Here is a 19250-nt window from a genome sequence, read left to right on the forward strand (position 1 = left end):
GGAGAGCTTCCAGGCTGCAGCCCAGGGAGAGGGAAACCTGGTGAAGTCAGCCATCTCCTAGAATTGATGAGATAGTAGAACCGGGAAGCCAACTCTGTTGTGGTGAGAGTTTACAAGAAAGACTACCAGAGAGGAGAGAGCCAGAGAGAGAGAGATCTCCAGAGATCTGCAGAGGGTCGCCCTTAAGCCTTTGATTGAGTACTGATTAGGACATGTGCATGAGGAAACGGTCCAAGACAGGAAATAAAACATCTCAATAGGAGAAGAGAGAAAAATCTCTGGAACTCACATCAGCCTGGAATTAGTTAATTTTCCCATAGAGAAAATATAAAACCCTCATAATTCATAGGGCACTGAGCACACAGAACGATATTGCTTCAATAATATAGAAAAGTTAGCCCTAGACTAAAGACAGCTCTGGTCCCACATAGGAAAATTCAAAGCAAGCCTTGGCAGAATCAAACTATTTCCAAGTAACATACTTGAGGTCAGAACAAACCACAGGAATATTAAAGGAATTTAAATATACCTGTCACTCAACAAAGTAAAACTCACAATGTCTGCCACCCAGTCAAAAATTCTCTAATATGCAAAGAAACAGGAAATTATGGCACATGGTGAGGAGAAAAATCAATCAATAGAAAAAGATCCAAAAACGATACAGATAACACAATTAATATGCAAGAATGTTAAAACCGTTTTTCTAACACATTCTATGTATTCAAGAAGACAGAATGAGTGAATTGTAAATATATTGATGACATAAAAGTGAACTAAGTCAATTTTTAGCAATAAGAACTTGTAGAAACTGACAATATTTCTACAGGCAGAATTAACAACAGATTAGACAATGAAAAGAAAAGATTTGTGGATCTGAATACATCACAAAGCAGAATACTCCATATGAAAACAGATAAAAGACTGAACAAAAACTGAACAGAACATGAAAGAGCTGTGAGACAACTTTAAGGAGCTAATAAAATTTACAGAGTCACTAATAAGAAGAGGACAGTAAAAATGTTTAAATAATCATGACCAAAATTTTTCCAATTTGTCAAAAATTACAGATGTATATATTTTAAAAGCTCAACTAAACCCAAGCATAGGAAATATGATTAAAATGATATTGATAAATATCATAATTAAATGAGAAAAGGCACATTATATACAGAAGAACAAAGATAAGAACAATAGCAGATTTCTTGCTGAAAATAATACATTCCAGAATACAGGGGAGAATTATCTTTGAGGTACTGAATAGAAGGGGGGAAAAGTGTCAATATAGAATTCTATACTCAGTGAAAATATCTTTAAAAATAGAGAGGAAATGAACTTTTTAAGACATTCAAAAACTGAAAAAATGAATTGCCAGCAAAACTGTATTATAAGGAATATTGAAAGAAGTTCCTTAGGCATAATGAAAATATCAGGTGGAAATCTGTATATACACAAAGGAATGAAGAGCACTAAAATGGTGAACATGTGAGTAAATATGAAATATGACTGTGTGAGTGCTTAGTCACTCAGTACTGTCCAACTCTTTGTGATCCCATAGACTGTATAGCCCATCAGGCTCCTCTGCCCATGGGATTTCCTGGCAAGAATACTGGAGTTGGTTGCCATTTCCTTCTCCAGGGGCTCTTCCCCACCCAGACATCAAACCCATGCATCCTGCATCTCCTTCATTGGCAGGCAAGTTCTTTACCACTCCACCTTGGGTTTGGGAAACCCAGATGTGAAAGATATTATTGCTCAATTTTTAAATATTTTAAAAATTGGTTCCCTGTTAAAAGTAAAACCAATTACAATATATGTTTGCTTTTATAACATACATAGAAATATAATTTATAATGACAATGACATAAGGCTGTAAAGAGAAAAAGTGAAGCATATTACTCAAAGCTAAATTGTGATAAGTTAAAGACATGTATAATATACCCTAATGCAACCATGGACAGAGGAGCCTGGTAGGCTGCAGTCCATGGGGTTGCTAAGAGTCGGACACGACTGAGCGATTTCACTTTCACTTTTCACTTTCATGCTTTGGAGGAGGAAGTGGTAACCCACTCCAGTGTTCTTGCCTGGAGAATACCAGGGATGGCAGGGCCTGGTGGGCTGCCGTCTATGGGGTCGCACAGAGTCAGACATGACTGAAGCGACTTAGCAGCAGCAGCAGCAACGCAACCACTATAAAAAAGAAGAAAGAGTGATGGCAACAAATCAACAAACAAGATACATTGAAATTTTTTTTAAAAAATCTTTCATCTAACAGAAGGAAGAAAATGAGGTGAAAATGTAGTAAAGCATTCAAGATTTCAGTGCCAGCCAGAGCCACATGAGGTTGACTCTTTCTGGAACAATTTCAGTTCAGTTCAGTTCAGTTCAGTTCAGTTACTCAGTCGTGTTCGATTCTTTATGACCCCATGGACTGCAGCACACCAGGCTTCCCTGTCCATCACCAACTCCTGGAGTTTACTCAAACTCATGTACATTGAATCAGTGATGCTGTCCACCATCTCATCCTCTGTCATCCCCTCCTCCTCCTGCCTTCAATCTTTCCCAGCATCAGGGTCTTTTCCAATGATTCAGCTCTTCACATCAGGTGGCCAAAGTTTCAGCTTCAGCATCAGTCCTTCCAATGAATATTCAGGACTGATTTCATTTAGGATGGACTGGTTGGATCTCATTGCAGTCCAAGGGACTCTCAAGAGTTTTCTCCAACACCACAGTTCAAAAGCATCAATTGTTCAGCACTCAGCTTTCTTTATAGTACAACTCTCACATCCATACATGACTACTGGAAAAAAACATAGCCTTGACTAGACGGACCTTTGTTTTCCTCTCTTTCTTTGCACTGATGACTGAGGAAGGCTTTCTTGTCTCTCCTTGCTATTTCTTGGACCTCTACATTCAAATGGGTATATCTTTCCTCTTAGAAATCTTTTTTTTTTTTCATATCTTACAATATTATAATTCTTGATCCAACTTTGAATCTATTGTAAATTAACAGCCAATGATCACATAACCAGAGCCATGTCTCAAATTATAAAGTTTGAATCACTACACATTCATACATCTTCTCAAGCTGAAATATGCTTTATGAGAAACTGTTCACATACCCATCTGTGGATAACAAGCCAACTGAAAGATAGAGTCACCAGGGTGTAATCTAATAGAGGGAAGTAGGGAGCAAGAGTGTCTGATCAAGAACACTTGTCTGATGCCCCATTATGTGCCAGTCACTGAATTCCTCCTTAGGGTACAGAGGAACTCACTTCAGCCTGAGCTGGCCCATAGATTCATTATCAGCTATAGATAATAATTTAAGATCTTATACTTGATTGCAAAGTCAGGATTCTAGTTAATGAGACGACTTTTTCATAGACCTAAGATGATAGATACAGGTTACATTCAGAAATAAATCAGGAAGGAATCAGAATATAAATCATCAAGTACACTCACCAATGTCCAAGGTAAAGAGACTAAGAAATAGTACTGATCGGTCAGCTGATTTCTTTCTCCCACTTCCTCAACAACCTCATTAATCCTCTCTGAATCTGCCTTTTTGTGGGCATACAGTGAGTCAGTGTGCCTGGCTAGGAACAGGTCATTTATTTGACAGCGCTAGCCAATAGGTTCAAATGGCTGAATTTCTGCCAAAGGGCAATGTACCCCCTCAGCAGCAATTACATCAAGTCGCCCTATCCTCCAGGACTCTTCTCAGTACCTGGCAGATAGTTGACAAATGAAAACCAGAACAATACAATTTAGTTAATATGAGGACTCACCCGTGATCATTGGCATTATTAGCAATATGCAGTATCCCCTTAGGTAACCCACTTTTCCTTTTATAGCTCCTTGAAGCAATGGAGTAATGAGAGAAGGACTGGTGTTAGAACAAAGTTTGATTCATTGAACTGTCCTCCTCTGGATGACTTTCATGTAAATAATAGATGATCACTATTTGAGAGTGTTGAGGATTCGAATCCAAGTGTGTAGTATTTGAGGTAAGGAGTGAGCGACATTGAAGAAGGGAGACAGATCAACAATCACATTTGCTAAAAGGAGCATCATAATTGTCCACACAGCAGTCACACTCTCCTTCCTTTTCCCAAACAGAATCTTGGTTTCGTTTGGGTACCCATGGTCTATTTTGGCCATGTTCAAGGAAAGCTGGATTCATCCCCAGTCAGAAGGCAAAACTGGTATAGTCTAAGTCAATCATGGGGTCCTATTCTCCCTGCCAAGTGTTAGTTTAGACAGGAGCATATGACACAACTGTGACCAGAAACTTCAGGGCAAGTCTATTTGGGAGGTGAAGGGACAAATACTATTCACTCTTATGAAAGACACAGGAAGTAATGTCCATCTTATTCAACTACACTGATCATGAACTTCACACATGTAGAGAGTAGAACCAAGAAACTCATAAAGAAGTGGAACCAGGATCTTCATTTATCATTCCTTAAGACTATCCTCCCTATGGGCCTCTTTTCATATGTTATATAAAAAGTCCTTGGTTCTTAGGCCAGTTAAATAGGATCTTTCTGATTCCTGAAGCAGAAATTATTCTGATACAATTTTTCAACTTACATATTTCACAAAGAAATAAAACAAACCCAGGAAGTAAAGTGATTTAACCAAGGCCATACAGCCAATTAACAGCAAAGCCCAGGCCAGACTAACCCAACTAACACCTTTTGTTCTGAGCACACTTCAATCCAAAGTTACTATAGGAATATCAAATTTAGAAGCACTCACATATTCATTATTGTGATTAATCCATGATAATCATTTTACCTAAATAAATTAACATCACCCCTATCTTTGAGTCAGTTGTTTTATCTGATTTTCTAAGAGTTTCTGCAAATACTTAGTGTTAATAATAGGCACCTCCAGGGTGATAATCAAAATATTGAACAACTGAGATGATGAGAAATCCATCCAGTCAGAATGGATACTGGCTATACCCTAGGGCAAGGTTCCAGAGGCTCTTGTTTGCCAGGCCTTACTCATTCACTTACCAGAATATGCGGATGTCCTGCATTCCCAGAGAAAGGTATGGAGGCCAGGAAGCTAAACAGAGGAGGAATTAAAAAACAGTTTTATATAACAGAGAATTTAAAACACAGTTTGCCTGGACCATTGCACCTGGCTAGCTATCAATGCTGTGCTTCATAAAGTAAGTACCTAACAATCTCAGGTGTGTTTGTTTTATCCCTTCCTCCATACAGACTATAAATTCTTTGAGAACAAAAATAATATGACATTTTATTCTGTTTTACCAATAATACTTAGTACCTGCAGTTCAATAATTAACAAATAATATTTTCCCCGATGCTAAAATATACATGGGAATAAAACATTACCTAGTCTCATTCATTCATCCTATATTTGTATTTGCTGTTGCTCAGTTGCTTGGTCATGTCTGACTCTTTGCCACCCCATAGACTGCAGCACACCAAGCTTCCCTGGCCTTTACTATCTCCTGGAGCTTGCTCAAACTCATGTCTATTGAGTCAGTGATGCCATCCAAACACCTTATCCTCTGTCGTCCCCTTCTCCTGTTTTAAATCTTTTCTAGCATCAGGGTCTTTTCCAATGAGTTGGCTCTTCCTCTTTGCATCAGGTGGCCAAAGTATTGGAGCTTCAGCTTCAGCATCAGTCCTTCCAATGAATATTCAGGACTGATTTCTTTCAGGATTGACTGATTTGATCTTCTTGCAGTCCAAGGGACTCTCAAGAGTCTTCTCCAACACCACAGTTCAAAAGCATCAATTCTTTGGTTCTCAGCTTTCCTTATGGTCCAACTCTCACATCCATACATGGACTACTGGAAAAACCATAGCTTTGACTAAGACAGACCTTTGTTGGCAAAGTAATGTCTCTGCTTTTTAATATGCTGTCTAGGTTGGTTATTGCTTTTCTTCCAAGGAGCAAGTGTCTTTTAATTTCATGGCTGCAGTCACCATCTGCAGTGATTTTGGAGCCCAAGAAAATACAGTCTGTCACTGTTTCCTTGTTTCCCCATCTATTTGCCATGGAGTGATGGGACCAGATGCCATGATCTTAGTTTTTTGAATGTTGAGTTTTAAGCCAGCTTTTTCACTCTCTTCTTTCACTTTCTCAAGAGGCTCTTTAGTTCCTCTTGGCTTTCTGCCATACGGTGGTGTTATTTGCATATCTGAGGTTATTGATATTTCTGCCAGCAATCTTGATTCCAGCTTGTGCTTCATTCAGCCCAGCATTTCACATGATGTACTTTGCATATAAGTTAAATAAGCAGGGTGACAATATGAGCCTTGACTTACTCCTTCCCCATTTGGAACCAGTCTGTTGTTCTGTGTTTGGTTCTAACGGTTGCTTCTTGACCTGCATACAGGTTTCTCAGGAGGCAGGTAAGGTGGTCTGGTTTTCCCATCTCTTTAAGAGTTTTCCACAGTTTGTTGAGATCCACACAGTCAAAAGCTTTAGCATAGTCAATGAAGCAGAAGTAGACTTTTTCTGGAATTTTCTTGCTTTTTTAATGATCCAGTGGATGCTGGCAATTTGATCTCTGGTTCCTTTGCCTTTTCTAAATCCAGCTTGAACATCTTGAATTTATCAGTTCATGTATTGTTGAAGCCTAGCTTGGAGAATTTTGAGCATTACCTTGCTAGTGTGTGAATTGAGTGCAATTGTGCGTAGTTTGAGCATTCTTTGGCATTGCCTTTCTTTGGGATTGAAATGAAAACTGACCTTTTCCAGTCCTGTGGCCACTGCTGAGTTTTCCAAATTTCCAAATATGCACTCAAGTGCATATTGAGTACAGCACTTTCACAGCATTATCTCTTAGGAATTGAAATAGCTCAATTGGAATTCCATCACTTCCACTAGCTTTGTTCGTAGTGATGCTTCCCAAGGCCCACTTGACTTTGCACTCCAGGATGTCTGGCTCTAGGTGAGTGATCACACCATCATGGTTATCTGGGTCATTAAGATATTTTTTGTATAGTTCTTCTGTGTATTCTTGCACCTCCTCTTAATACCTTCTGCTTCTGTTAGGCCCATAACATGTCTGTTCTTTATTGTGCCCATCTTTGCATGAAATGTTCCCTTGGTATCTCTAATTTCCTTGAAGAGATCTCTAGTCTTTCATTAAGTGCTACTAAATCCAGCCATAGACCAGTGCTAAAAATAGGGAGATAAGACAGATTCAGCTTCATGAAAGTCATAAGGCCTATTTCAAAAATGCTCAGATCGTCTTCACCTTAATTCCTGAAAAAAGCAATTGGTATGCATGACAGTATAGGCCTAGGAACATAGGGGAGGGCCTTGAGAAAATATAAAGTTTGAGGAAATTTTTAGGCTTCTATATAATTGTGATTCCTCTCTTTTAAGGATTACTAAACTTTCCAACAGGGAACTCTTCATTCTTATCGCTAGCTCTTCATCCTCCTTTTTTCTTTCTGTAGAATTTGACACTGGTGACCACCATGTACTTGATATTGTTTCCTCCTTCTGCTCTAACACTTCACTGATCTTTTAAGTGGCTTCTCTTTTCTTCCTGAGACCTAAAAATGCATGTTTCCTAAGATTTTAATTACATGCCTTTATTTGTACATTCTTTTCTTTGATGACCCACCCAATTCTAGCCTCAATCATCAGATTTTGCAATTGGCTTCCACATCTGTTCCCATCCTAAGCATTTAGTCTTTCCCTTAGTTCCAAATCTTCACTGCTATCTTCCTCCCTGACTAGTTTATACATCCATTCACTATCTTCAAACTAATCCTCTGCCTGATTAAACCGCTTCTGGTTATGGCACTGCCACCTTCAAGTCATCCTGTTTTGTGGCCTTGAACCATTTTTGATTCCCCCTTATTCCTTCACCAGCATAGTGATATAGAACATACCTGTGGTCAGGAGTCAGGTCCACCTGGATCCAACCCTAGTAAGCACCACCTATTAGTCAGGTGAACTTGGGTATGTTAATTAACCCCAGAGTCTTAACTGTGTCCATTATAAAGTAGAGGCAATATGTCCCAGCTTGGGAGCCCAATGAGCAAGTGTATGTAAAATACCTGATGCCCCTTAAACTCATCCAGGAAATCTGTTGCACAGTCTAAATAATGCTTCTTCATCCTTCAAATCTACGTGAAACTAATGTTTTAAAATGTTCTCAATGGAGATATTTTACTTCTCTGAGGCTTAAAGAATTATGTTTGTGCTTACCTGGCAGCATTAATCCTCTTTTGAAATTGTCAGTGCTTACCTCTCAAGGTTGATTTTTGGATTTTCCAGATATTCTCTGTCTAGTATGGTAGCTATTTAAACTTCCATGCATGGGAGTGAAGAGGTGCTGCTAGAAGGTGGCGGGTGTTATCCTTGGCCAGGGCTCTCCCCTGGTTCACCTGGCCACACCCATGCACTGAGGCTGTTGGGGGCCAACTTGACTCCTCCGGAAGCCTTGGCGCAGCTGCATAGGCAGCAGCTGAGCGCAATCCCTGGCAACCAGGCCTTTTCTGGCTGGAGCTGCTGGATGCAAGCGCCTGGGTGTCAGTGAAGCGTTCAGGGGCACTGGAGACCTGGCCCCTCCATTTGCCAGCTGCATGCCCCTGAGCAGACAATTTTTCTTACTTCTGTGAAAACTTCTGTAAAATCCCCTCTGTAAAATGGGGTAATGCTAGTACAGTAAGCCACCTACATAGGAACAGTTACGTTGTGAACTTTCAAAAATGCGAACATGTTTTCACATGTCCAGTCAGGTAAGTAGTCTGGGTGTCTGGTATACATTGTCACGTATCCTCTACAAGCGGTTGTGCTTTTGTGTGCTTTACTGTGTAATAACATATAAAGTACAGTAGGATAGTACCTTTATTTCAAGCCCCAGATATCCAGAAACAAGCATAAAAAGCAGCAGTGATGTAGCTGGTACAGTACTAGCGAGACATTACTGGATTGTTTTTTCAAGAGGGTGGATAGAACTGAATCCAGCAAGGAACCTGTGCCACCAACATCAGGCATGAGTGAAATTGAAGCTTTCCCTCTCTTATTGCTGATGATCCTTCAGCTCTACCATCTCCCACCTCGTCTCCCTCCTGCAATCAGTGACTCTCCTTGCCTGTTCACTTGATGCCAGCCCCTGTATGCCCGCTGTCGTACTGGACTACTGTACTTGTCAAGGTGTGTGTGCGTGTGTGCATACTAAGTCGTTTCATTCGTGTCCAACTCTTTGCAACTCTATGGACTATAACCTGCCAGGCTCCTCTGTCCTTGGGATTCTCCAAGGATATGGGAATGGGTTGCCATGCCCTCCTCCAGGGGACCTTCCCAACCCAGGGATAGAACCTGCATCTCCATGTCTCCTGCACTGGCAGGCAGGTTCTTTACCACTAGCACCATCTGGGAGGAGAAGGCGATGGCACCCCACTCCAGTACTCTTGCCTGCAAAATGCCATGGACAGAGGGAGGAGCCTGGTGGGCTGCAGTGCATGGGGTCTCGAAGAGTTCGACACGACTGAGCGACTTCACTTTCACTTTTCACTTGCATGCATTGGAGAAGGAAATGGCAACCCACTCTAGTGTTCTCGCCTGGAGAATCCCAGGGACAGGGGAGCCTGGTGAGCTGCCGTCTATGGGGTCGCACAGAGTTGGACACGACTGAAGCGACTTAGCAGTAGCAGTCACCTGGGAAGCCCGTTTCTCAAAGTACTGTATTGTAAGAGTAAAACCGTTTCCTTTTTTGTTAGTTTTTTAATATATTATTGGAGTGAAAAGTGTTATAAACCTATTGCTGCTAAGTCACTTCAGTCGTGTCCGACTCTGTGCGACCCCATAGACGGCAGCCCACCAGGCTCCCCCGTCCCTGGGATTCTCCAGGCAAGAACACTAGAGTGGGTTGCCATTTCCTTCTCCAATGCATGAAAGTGAAAAGTGAAAGTGAAGTCGCTCAGTCGTGTCTGACTCTTCGAGATCCCATGGACTGCAGCCTACCAGTTTCCTCCATCCATGGGATTTTCCAGGCAAGAGTACTGGAGTGGGGTGCCATTGCCTTCTCCGATAAACCTATTAGAGTACAGTAATATATAACCAATTGTGTTAGTTAGGTACCTAGCTCAGAGGAGGCAATGGCACCCCGCTGCAGTACTCTTGTCTGGAAAATCCCATGGACGGAGAAGCCTGATGGGTGCAGTCCATGGGGTTGCTAAGAGTCGGACATGACTGAGCGACTTCACTTCCACTTTTCACTGTCATGCTTTGGAGAAGGAAATGGCAACGCACTCTAGTGTTCTTGCCTGGAGAATCTCAGGGACGGGGGAGCCTAGTGGGCTGCCGTTTATGGGGTCGCACAGAGTCGGAGACGACTGAAGTGACTTAGCTTAGCAGGTACATAGCTAACTTTGTCAGAACAAAACTTGTTCATTCATAGGGAACTTGCTATGCCTACCTTCACAGGACTACTGGGAGGGTTTCATAAGATGATACAAGTGAAGGGCGTAGGACAGTGAAAATAGCCTCCAAATGTTACTTAGTATTTCTTTGATCATCACACAGATGTGCTGCAGGGAGACACTGAGCCCAGGCTCTCCACCTCCTCAGGTCAGGTCAGTTTGCAGTGGCCCTGGGAGTCAGTCTCCTGCCTCATATGAGGCCACAGTCAGAGTGAGCTGCAGCTTCCACCCAGAGGGCCTGGGACCCTCAGCCTACGCTTCACCAAACTTCAGGAAGCCCAGCGGTGGGCAGTCCTGGTCTGAGATGCCATGGGAGAATAGAATGGTCAGTGCACTCAAGCAAGAATTCATTCGGCCAGGGACTGTGTCAGTGCTGGAAGAGAACAGGAGTAGCCCTAACAACTCCCCCGCCCCAGCCTGGGTGGGGTAAGTAGTGAGAAAAACTGGGCCCCCCCACCCACTACTGGGGTTCTAAGACTCCAAGGAGGGAGAGAGTAAAGAAAAGGAATAGAAGCCAAAGAGCTGGAGCCTGGAGAACAGACAAATGTGGAGGGGTAGAGCAAGCAGGCCCTCAGGACCCGGATGAGAAGACAGACTCTGTCAAAAGCAAGGGGAAGGTATTCAGTGGAAGAGGGACAGGCTCAGATTTGAGCTACTTAAGACTGATGGAGACCTGCATTTGTGCGGTGGTACAGGTAGGGCTGGCGAGAAGGAGGATGTTTCCAGACATGCTTAGGAGATGCAATTGCCTGGATTTCATGAAGGTTTAAATGGAAGAGTTAGTGGTTGAGATAGAAAGCTGGAAGGGCCAATACTGTGGCTCTCCCAGGTGGAGGTCCTATTTGTAACAGCCTGGAGGGGGTCAAGTTCTTAAACATAGGCGAGGGAAGGTGGATCTAGGCTGGAGCTAGGACTCTGAGTCATTTGTTCACCGGATGTGTATTCAGAAGCTGTACTAAGCACTCCTTTTAGGCTTAGAGATTTAGCTTGAATAAAACTTCAAACCTCTAAAGAATAATTTTTTTTTAATTTAAATGTATGGCTATTCCAGTTTAAATGTAAATTAAATGTAATTAGAAACTACCATTTTCTGTTACTTCAGCCATATTTCAAGTGCTTTAAAAGTCCATGTAGCTGATGGTTACCACAATGTTTTATAAAACTATATTGTAGAACATTTCCGTCATCTAAAATTTTTAATGTGGAAAGTGTAAAATATGTTTTTTTATTAAATTTATGTATATATAATTGGCAGATAATTGCTTTACAATACTGTGATGGTTTCTGCCATACATCAACATGAATCAGCCACAGGTATTCATATGTCTTCTCCTTCATGAATGTCCCTCCTACCTCCCACCCCATCCCACCCCTCTAGGTTTTTAAAACTCTTTCTTTGATAGCAGAAGATATATCTCTGTGTTTTTCATTTTTATATTCTCTGTGGTTCTTTGTGTGTGTGTGTATGCACTCAGTCATGTCCAACTCTTTGAGACTCCCTGGACTATAGCCCACCAGGCTCCTCTGTCCATGGAATTCTCCAGGCAAGAATACTGGAGTGGGTTGCCATTTCCTACTTCAAGGGATCCCCCCAACCCAGCAATCAAACCCACATTTCCTGCACTGGCAGGCAGATTCTTTACTACTGAGCCACCTGGGAAGCCCAGGCTTCTTTGTCCTTACCAATTAAATATGCACATTGTGAAATGTTTGCAAATTTGTAAAAATGAATATATGCATGATATCCAATACATGCTTTCAAAAACCTCCATTATTATGTAGTACTGATTACCATTCACTTTGTGTTTACCTTCTGCTAAGGTAGCTCACAGTACGGCCTCCTCAGTTTCCTGCCCACACCACCTCCTCACAGGCACATCCCACCTAACCAGGCTGTTGTAGGACATTTAAAAGAAAACACAAGGAAAGAAGACAAATACTACATAGGTATTCAAGAGTAAGTGGAGGATTTTTGGAGGGCAGCCATTTAGAGGTTGCTGAAGTATGTGAGGGTTGTAAATTAAAAAAGAAAAGTGGGAATTTTAACAAGTATTACAAAGGCCTATGTGCCACCTTCCCCGTGTGAAAGAAATAGGAAGCAAAGACTTGAGATATTAGAATTATCCGTTATTGCATGGACTTTGCTTTTTTTAACTACATTAATACTGTTCTAGGTCTGAAAGCATATGGATCATCATTCTATAAGCATTCTAATTATATAACATCTATTTCACATAACATTATTTAGCTCACAGTCTCCTTCTCATTTTTATAAGTCTAGATTTATATGGAGGTAAAAATGCATGACTTTGCATTTTCATGCCATGATTAACCATAGACAAACCAAAGTACCAACCTAAAGTTTTATAAATGTCCGTACGTGACACTGGTTAATATCAGCATTCAGAATTTCCAGAAAAGGAACGGACTCCTCTCACAGCAGGCTGACACAGGTGTGTTCTCTAAGAGGGGCATGAGGAATAGAGCCCCTTGACTCCTTCTGACATTAATGGGCGTCCCACAGCCAGATCTCGGTGCCCTGCCTTGAGAATTTACCCAACTGTAAAATTACATTCTACATAGTTTCATGTGGGAAGATGACGCATGTCACTCCTGGAAACTATCACATGTTCACTATAAATTATGTCACTAAACAGCTTTTACCATGGGTAGTCAGTCTGGGCCTGATGATTTTTTTACTTTTGCTTCAACCTCCTAACAACAGAAAGGAGAGGTATTTTCACTGCTGCAAAATCTAAGATATAAAGGTCAAGCAAACACTGAATTACTATTGCTTTAAGAGTTTTTTTTTTGGTAGTAAGAGAACTGGCATATAATTTGACCTAATGTAAAATCAATCATAGCAAGCACTTTGACAGTTTTTAACCAAACGGATTACTGGGCTCAGTACATTAAATGCTGTACATGGCAATCCAAATGTTTTACGTGGTCAACTCCTCTTTATCTGGATTTTTCACTGGGATTTTTTGTTTTTGTTTTCTATTGAAGTATAGTTGATTTATAATGTTGCATTAGTTTCTGGTATACAGCAAAGTGATGTATGCGTGTGTGTGTGTATTCTTTTTTTGGATTCTTTTCCATTATAGATTATTACAAGGTATTGAATATAGTACCCTGTGCTGTATGCTGCTGCTGCTGCTAAGTTGCTTCAGTCATGTCCAACTCTGTGCGACCCCAGAAATGGCAGTCCATCAGGCTCCTCTGTCCCTGGGATTCTCCAGGCAAGAACACTGGAGTGGGTTGCCATTTTCTTTTCCAATGCATGAAAGTGAAAAGTGAAAAGTGAAAGTGAAGTCACTCAGTCGTGTCCGACCCTCAGCAACCCCATGGACTGCAGCCTTCCAGGCCGCTCCGCCCATGGGATTTTCCAGGCAAGAGTACTGGAGTGGGGTGCCATAGTAGGACATTATTGTTTACTATTTTATTATAGTAGTTTGCATCTACTAATACCAAACTCCTAATTTATCCCTACCTCCTCTTTCCCTTTGGTAACCATAAGTTTGTTTTCTATGTCTGTGAGTCTGTTTTTGTTTTGTCAATAAAGTCATTTGTATTATTTTTTTAGATTCCACATATAAGTGATATCATATGATACATGCCTTTCTCTGTCTGACATACTTCACTTAGTAGGATAATCTCTAAGTTCATCCATGTTGCTTCAGATGGCATTATTTCATTCTTTTTATGATTGAGTAACATTCCATTGTGTATATATACCACATCTTCTTTATCCATTCATCTGTCTAGGACGTTTAGGTTGCTTCCATATCTTGGCTATTGTAAATAGTGCTGCAATGACCATTGAGGTGTATGTATCTTTTAGAATTATGGTTTGTGGATGTATACACAAGAGTGGAATTGCAGGATCATATGGTAGCTCTACTTTTAGTTGTTTAAGGAACCTCCATATTATTCTCCAGAGTGGCTGTACCAGTTTACTTTCCCACCAACAGTATAGGAGGGTTCCTTTTTCTCCACACTCCCTCCAGCATTTTTTATGTGCAGACTTTTTAATGATGGTCATTCTGACTGGTGTGAGGTGATACTTCATTGTAGTTTTGATTTGCATTTCTCTAGTAAATAGCAATGCTGAGTATCTTTTCATATGCCTATTAGCCATCTAAATGGTATTCTTTGGAAAAATGTCTGTTTAGGTCTTCTGTCCATTTTTTTGATTGAGTTGTATGCTTTTTTGTTATTGAGTTGTATGAACCGTTTGGGTATTTTAGGGATTAAGCCCTTGTCAGTCGCCTCATTTGCAAACATTTTCTCCCAGTTCAAAGGCTGTCTTTTGAACAGTGCTAAAGCTTGTAAGTTTGATTAGATTCCATTGTTTATTTTTGCTTTTATTTCTATTGTCTTGGGAAACCTACCTAAGAAAACATTGGTATGATTTATGTCAGAGAACGGTTTGCCTATAATCTCTTCTAAAAGTTTTATGGTGCTATGCCTTACATTTAAGTCTTTAAGCCATTTTGGGTTTATTTTCGTGTATGGTATAAGGGTGTGTTCTCACTTAATTGATTTACATATGGCTGGCCATTTTTTACAATACCACTTGCTGAAGAGACTCTCTTTCCCATTGTATATTCTTGTCCCCTTTGTCAAAGATTAATTGCTTACAGATGTGTGTGTTTATTTATTGGCTCTCTGTTCAGTTGATCCATATGCCTGTTTTTATGCCAATACCACACTGTTTTGATTTCTATAACTTCGTAGTATTATCTAAAGTCTGCAAGAGTTATGCCTCCTGCTTTGTTCTTTTTCCTCAAGATTGCTTTGGAATTCTGAGTCTTTTATGATTTTGTGTAATTTTAAGATTGCTGTTCATCAAAGACACTGGCCTATAATTTTCTTTCTGGTAGTGTCTTTGTCTGGTTTTGGTATCAGAGTGATGGTAGCTTCATAGAATGTCTTTTGGAAGAGTCTGAGAAAATTGGTACAAGTTCTTCCTTGTGTGTTTGGTAGAATTCCCCAGTGAAGCCACTCAGTCCTGGATTTTTGTTTATAGGGAGTTTTTTAAACTACAGATTCGATTTCACCTCTAGTGATTATCTGTTCAAGTTATTTACTTTTTCTTGATTCATTTTGGTGGGCTATATGTTTCTAGAAACTTGTCCATTTCTTCTAATGTTGATTTATTTTTCTAATGTTCATTTTTGCAGATACCAAAAAAAAAAAAGAATGTTGTATTAATTGCTCCACAGATCTCCTTTAAGAATTTAACAAGATAATATATAAAAAATACTTAACAAGATTTTACGTATAAGAAATATAGTAAGGATTCATTAAATTTTGAATTAGCATACTTTTAATATATAGAGAGAAAATCTATCAGTCAAACCCATCTTCTCATTTCTTTTCTAATCCCAACTACCTTTCTTCAACTTCACTTCAGTACTCAATAAGTGTTTATAAGCTTTCTGTTATTTTGTTTATTCTTTCCTTTGTTCTTTTGGTTGTATTTTCATTATTATTTTGACACACATAGGAAGACATTTCAGAAGAAAACACTGAACATAAAAGTAACTCAGATTTGACATCCTATCAGCTTTTCAAAAAAGTGTAAAATTCACTTAACTATGGTGATATTGCCAAGTCCACAATAAATGGAGTTAAAGTAGGAGCTGGAGAAAGGCAAGAAAACTGTCCTCTCAGGAAATGGTTTATACATCACTCTTTAGAGCAAGACCTGCAAGAGACTGAATAGCTTGAATTTATCTTCAGTGACCAAATTTCTTTCAGTTTCATTGGAAAGAAGTGGTTGTTTCCTACTATCTAATGTATTTTTTGTCATTTCCTCTGATCTAAATGACAAAATCTGGTTCCATTTCATACAGCATCTAAAATTCTGAAATAAGATGGGGAAGGTCAAGATATAAAGGTAGATAATTATCTGCAAAAGATACTTCTTAAGGAAACATCACAAGATGCTTTAATAGGGCTAGTGAAGTGTCAGTCTTTACTACATAGAAATTCTTCAGTAAACATTGTGTTGAACAAGGAGGCAGAACCAAGTGGTACCTTCCCATCTTTCTTCTCACAGTACCTGATGAAATACTAAATATAAGAGGTGCTCAGTAAGTATTTGTTGAATGGAATGGAATGTTTGTTGATCAAACTGTATTTGTTGGGTTTTTCTTCCTGAGTCCTTCGGTGGGTCCCATAGGCCAATTCCACTGAATTATGATAGATTTTTAGTCTAAGATTTTTCTAAAGACATGGGAAATCCATATCAATTCATGTACATCAGTTTGCATTCTTAAAACTGAAGCCCAATTCTGAGGCACTTTGTTTCCTTGACAAACTTTCTATCATTGACAAACCATGTTACAGAACCTTTCAACTCACCTACTTTCTGCTCAGAACATACACACAATTAGATGAACCATAGAATTTAGCCAAATTAACTCAATTTGGGGAATATGCTGAGTCAAACTTTTCAATCTTGATGTTAAGCCTAAATTAAAACTATCAACAATTTTATTTCTTGTCCTCAGTCCAGATTTAGCCCCAGCAATGGACCATAAATTACTCTCTGCTTCAGTTCAGTTCAGTTCAGTTGCTCAGTCATGTCCGACTCTTTGCAACCCCATGAATCACAGCACTCCAGGCCTCCCTGTCCATCACCAACTCCCAGAGTTCACTCAAACTCACGTCCATGGAGTCGGTGATGCCATCCAGCCATCTCATCCTCTGTCGTCCCCTTCTCCTCCTGCCCCCAATCCCTTCCAGCATCAGAGTCTTTTCCAATGAGTCAACTCCTTGCATCAGGTGGCCAAAGTACTGGAGTTTCAGCTTTAGCATCAGTCCTTCCAGAGAACACCCAGGACTGATCTCCTTTAGAATGGACTGGTTGGATCTCCTTGCAGTCCAAGGGACTCTCAAGAGTCTTCTCCAACATCAGTTCAAAAGCATCAATTCTTTGGAGCTCAGCTTTCTTCACAGTCCAACTCTCACATCCATACATGACCACTGAAAAAACCATAGCCTTGACTAAATGGACCTTTGTTGGCAAAGTAATGTCTCTGTTTTTCAAAATGCTATCTAGGTTGGTCATAACTTTCCTTCCAAGGAGTAAGCACCTTTTAATTTCATGGCTGAAATCACCACCTGCAGTGATTTTGGAGCCCCAAAAAATAAAGTCTGACACTGTTTCCACTGTTTCCCCAACTATTTCCCATGAAGTGATGGGACCAGATGCCATGATCTTCATTTTCTGAATGTTGAGCTTTAAGCCAACTTTTCCTCTCTCTTCTTTCACTTTCATCAAAAGGCTTTTTAGTTTCTTTTCACTTTCTGCCATAAGGGTGGTGTCATCTGCATATCTGAGGTTACTGACATTTCTCCCGGCAATCTTCATTCCAGCTTATGCTTCTTCCAGCCTAGACTTTCTCGTGATGTTCTCTACACAGAAGTTAAATAAGCAGGGTGACAATATACAGCCTTGACGTATTCCTTTTCCTATTTGGAACCAGTCTGTTGTTCCATGTCCAGTTCTAACTGTTGCTTCCTGACCTGCATATAGGTTTCTCAACAGGCAGGTCAGGTGGTCTGGTATTCCCATCTCTTTCAGAATTTTCCACAGGTTATTGTGATCCACACAGTCAAATTTCTCCTTTTTTCCAATATGCAATAGTCATTCATATCTTTGGTCATTCCTTTAACAGGGCCTGATATAACCTTCTTTCTCTAGGTTTCCTTTCCAGAACTTTAAGGTTTATTCCTGTCACACCTTCCTTAACAATGTACTACTTTGTGACTCATTCTCGCCACTTCCTTCCCCCAGTCCATAACACTTCACAATATTCCGACTGGTTTAAATGCTATTGTACAAAGCTTAACAACCATAGATTAAAAGTTTTCTGACGGTAAAGTATATATCAGATACTTCCTTTATTTTTGCTTTTCTACCATAACACCCATCAGAGTACCCAATACTTTAAATGTTTAATGGATACATGTGAGTTTTAATAGAATAAAACAGAATTGAGTGGCAAGATTTTTAAAGGACAGAGAAGAAAAGTTTGTAGGTAGAGGGTTATATTAAAATTATGCACAATAACTAAAAAGGCTACATTTAAGATATTTTTCACCCAATAACTAAGATCTAAATACCATATATTTGAATTTTTTGTAACTTTTGTCCCTTTAGATTATAAACTTCACTAGGAAATTGTGGCAGATTTTTGCTCACTGTTTAATTTCCAATGTGAATAATAGGGCCTGGCACATAGTAGGTGCTCAATATGCATTTATTGGATGATAAATTAATGAATGAATTAAGGAAAGTAAGTTAAACATAAAAAACACTGCTGCTGCTTGTTTTATCTGATGGTCTCTGCATTTCCTTTCTCATAAGAATGAAGTTATTCAAAGCACATCTGACCCAAACATTTCTTTCTCACAAGAGCTCTCTGGATGCAAAAGGCTAGAAGAAAAACCTACCAAACAAGAAGGAACATGAGTTTTCTGTGAGTAAATTTTGGGAGAAGAAATGAGAGAAAGTAGTCACATGACTGGTTTTTGTATTTATTAACATTTTCAAATATGCTTTTTGTTAATTTCATATTTTTCACACAGCTCAAGTCAAAGTAGTTCAGTGAGACAGAGTTATGAATGCTGCATGTTCCCTGCAATGCCATTTTCAGTCATTCCTGAGAACTAGTACCACCACTCTAATGAGAAGTAGGAGGAGGAAATAATAATTCTAATAGCAGCAAATAAAACTGTATGCAAAGACTGAAGAGAAACTATCGTAGTTCATATCTTTGGGTAGCAGAGCTGGTAAATGAT

The sequence above is a fragment of the Bos javanicus genome, chromosome 2 (genome assembly GCF_032452875.1).
Source record: "Bos javanicus breed banteng chromosome 2, ARS-OSU_banteng_1.0, whole genome shotgun sequence".
Taxonomy (NCBI): Eukaryota; Metazoa; Chordata; class Mammalia; order Artiodactyla; family Bovidae; genus Bos; species Bos javanicus.